Source organism: Misgurnus anguillicaudatus, chromosome 5, assembly GCF_027580225.2.
Source record: "Misgurnus anguillicaudatus chromosome 5, ASM2758022v2, whole genome shotgun sequence".
NCBI lineage: Eukaryota > Metazoa > Chordata > Actinopteri > Cypriniformes > Cobitidae > Misgurnus > Misgurnus anguillicaudatus.
This window is the reverse complement of record NC_073341.2, coordinates 9,084,646-9,088,805: the sequence shown is the minus strand read 5'-3', so window position 1 is coordinate 9,088,805 and position 4,160 is coordinate 9,084,646. Positions and strand designations below refer to the sequence as shown.

At 28.7% G+C, this 4,160-nt stretch overlaps 1 long non-coding RNA gene across 1 annotated transcript; it reads left to right on the top strand.

Annotated features, from left to right (window-relative positions):
- The first annotated feature begins 346 nt into the window (after window positions 1–346).
- On the top strand, window positions 347–2,819 carry LOC129439924 (uncharacterized). The gene is made up of 3 exons (XR_012369530.1): window positions 347–625; window positions 1,083–1,177; window positions 1,918–2,819. It is a non-coding gene; the product is annotated as an uncharacterized lncRNA (long non-coding RNA).
- Window positions 2,820–4,160: the final 1,341 nt, after the last annotated feature.

The following is a 4,160-nucleotide window of genomic DNA, read 5'->3' as shown; positions in this document are numbered from 1 at the left end:
TTCACTCAACATATAATGCTCATTTAGACTATATATATATATATATATATATATATATATATATATATATATATATATATATATATATATATATATATATATATATAGATATAGATATATGGGTCAAAGACGAGACGTCACCATTTTGGTGTCCGCATCAAATATAATTTACAAAAGTGATTTTACATACAAAAAACACCTATAAAATGAAAGTAAAATGTCTACTTTTATGTTTCAAATAACTTTTGTGAAAATACAATGACCAAATATGAGTTTAATAATGATCCAAAGTGTAAAATCGTCATTCAGCGTAATGGTCCGGACTATGATTTTACTAATAGATTTTTAAATAAACGTATAAAATACCATGTTAAAAAAATATTTTCTTCCTTGGCATGTTCACATAAGTGTTGGCTGTTTTATATTAATAGGACTATGTGTTATTTTTTTCGTTAAATATTGAAACAACTAGGGGACTTTTGTCCCGAATATGCAGTTTGTCAGAGGTCATTCAGTGTAACGGGATCAGGAAACCATTTTGAAATTAAATAAACAAACAATAGTCATCAAGCAGTCTGTGACATCATCAAAAGACTCCCTAAAGACCATGTGGTGATTCAGCAAGGTAAGTTTATTGCTCTTAAATTTTTGATAATTTCACATTTTCATAGTGTGTTATCTTGATTTACAAAAACGACTGTCATTCAGTGAAATGCAAAAAAAACACTTTTATTGTTAGATTTTTTGAAAAATAAGTAGATGTTGTGAATAATGATGATAAACCTTTCTGGTCAAGTTCACTGTTTGATATAGGTATCTAGTTGTTAACTTCTAATATTAGCTTAAGTAAAAGTTTCGTCATTCAGGGTAATGTTTTGTCATTCGGTGTAATGCAAATTGTATGTTACACCACAGTGTCATCCATTACACTGAATGATATTGTCACTGTTTAGATAACATTTTTTGCATTTTATTTCTAATTCAGATAAATGAGGGATGTTTTGCACAAAAAAATTTATCAAACTTTATCAATATTATTGTGTTTAATGTATTTTTGTCGTTTTGGTACTGATTTCTTTTAGATGCCCACAAACAAAGAGAAAGTTTCTAGGCACTGGCAGAAAGTTAATGCAGACCCAGTAGCTAGGGCAATGCATTTAGCAAGGAGACGAGAAAGGTATTGAGGAGTGCAATGTAAAAATAATAGGGCTGGGTTTAAAAAGATAGATTTCTCGAATTTAATCATTTCTAATTTTGAAGAAACAATAGTGATTTGTAAATCCCAATAATCAATCTTTCAGTCTATGCTGTTTTCAGATGATGTTAATCAATATCAAATTGATTTGAAATTGAATCAAATCGTGAAATTTGTGCCCAAGCCTAGCCCTACAGAATAATAGTTTACTGCTGTTTTTAAATAGAGACTCCACCCTACCTATACCACAAGTTAAAGGGATAGTTCACCCAAAAATGAAAATTTGGTCATTATTCACTCACTCTCATGTTGGTAAAAACCTGTATGATTTTTTTTTGTTCTGATAAACACAAAGGAAGATATTTTGAGTAATGTTTGTAACCAAACCGTTCGTGGACCCCATTTACTTCCATAGTATTATTTTTAGTATCATAGTATGGGGTCCACGAAAGGTTTGGTTGCGGACATTTCTCAAAATGTCTTCCTTCCATTTATGCGGGTTTGAAACAACACGAGAGTGAGTGGGTGGTGACGGAATTTTCATTTTTGGGTGAACTATCCCTTTAAGAGAGGCCACTGAGGGGATTCTCCGCCCATAATACAAATCCTGATAACATGTCATTTATGTTGCCAAACAGAAAGTATTTTTAATTAATAACACGTTTTATATAGATCTGTGTCAATAATTTTATGTCAATAATTACATGGAATCTGTATTTCAGCAACCAGAGAAGAAAGCAAGCTGCCTTGGCTGCAAATCCTGATCACCTGTCAATCAGGAATTTATCAGATGCTGCAGCTGAGAAGAGGCGAAAGCAATGGCGGGAAAATCAAAGAAAACACAGGGCAGAAGCTAAACGTATAAGGGCAGTTCTGGATCTTATTATACAGTATTACCACCTGTTCAGTTAATTTTTACGAATATGATATGCATTATGGAATAAAAATGATTATTAATTTCAGCATCTACTTCTGTGATTTGTTAAGGAATAAAATGATACAGAATAATATTCAAAACATTGCAATAATGGAAACAATGACACTATTTTTGTCAAAAATGTCATTCAGTGTAACAAACCATGGTCATTCGGTGTAACAGATATATTTATGTAGAAATGAAACAATATACTTATTCTGAGCTGTACTTATTAAAATATGTATAATAATGTGTGATCCTTCAAAAATTTTATTTGATTTGAATTGATTTTCACTTCCTTACAAAAACTTCTTGCTGACAAATGGGTAAAACCTAATGGTTTAAAGGATATTGGCGAAGTAAAATGCTTTAAAATGACAAATAGTTAGTATTTGGTGTCTGCACTGTGATCTATAAATAGAGTCTTGTAATGTGTCATCAAATAATAGTTTTTCTAAAAATGTCTGATAATATTTTTTTGCATAAAAATATTGTTACACTGAATGACATTTTAGTTGGTGTCTTCTGTACAATTCCAGTAAAAATGTATGGTAGTAATTATTTTTTGCTCAGAAAAACATATAGTTAAACAGGACATATTCTAATGTATGTGAAAAAGACTAAATTTAAAGCTCTTTTACACTTTTATTTTTTTTATGCTTTAAACCCCCTTTTCGTCTTTGACCCATATATATATATATATATATATATATATATATATATATATAGTCTAAATGAGCATTATATGTTGAGTGAATTGATGTTAGATATTTAAGTATAGTATATATATATATATATATATATGTATATATGTATATATGTATATATGTATATATATATATATATATATATATATATGTATATATATATATATATATATATATATATATATATATATATATATATATATATATATATATATATATATATATATATATATATACATATATATATATGTATATATATATATATATATATATATATATATATATATATATATATATATATATATATATATATATATATATATATATATACATATATACATATATATATATATGTATATATATATATATACATATATATATATATATATATATATATACATATATACATATATACATATATACATATATATATATATATATATATACTATACTTAAATATCTAACATCAATTCACTCAACATATAATGCTCATTTAGACTATATATATATATATATATTAGGGCTGTCAAAATTAACGCGTTAATAACGCGTTAACGCAAATTCATTTTAACGCCACTAATTTTATTAACGGAGATTAACGCAACGCGCAATTTCTGTTTGACCCTTGGTCCAGCCCATAGTTGAATGAACAGAGACGCAGACAAATGTGAGACTCTCTCTAAATGAGTAAAAGGTTTTCATAGAAATAAGAACATTAAGCAAATTGTCTACCAAATCCAATGCTCTAAATGCTCGTTGGACATCTGATATGATCTTTATTTATACGTCTGAGAGGTGTAACGTTACCGTCCTCCTAAAGCTTAATCTAATAAAAAGATGCGTCTCAATTCATTTTGGTTTCGCTTTTATGCATGACTTAGAAAATAGACTGCAGGACTTGCTTGATGTTAAAAGAGTCATTAAGAGAGATAAAGTTCGGTACCTGATTAATGTTAAAGAGTTATTAAGAGCGACAAGACTCAAAAGCGATCCCCTCACGCTGACTGACTGATATCTGAAGCGCGTGCACACAGACGCGCGAGTGCGCGACCCGGATATATAGACATCTACACAAAATTACAGTTTTACAAATATCTGTTTTGATAAGAATTCACGCAGGTAGGCTCTATAATCTGTTATGTTTTAAGTAAATGTTTGGTTAACTGTTGGGTAAAACTATCTGATGTGTAACATTATATTAGATCACTTAGATTTTAAGCAGTCTGTCTCAATGTCAATCAAACAAAAGGAAAAAAAGTTGAACATACATTGATGACGTTTTTGCTTTGTGTGTGCTAAATCTTATAGTTTTACCAGTGATTTTAAGGTATTGATGTGGTAA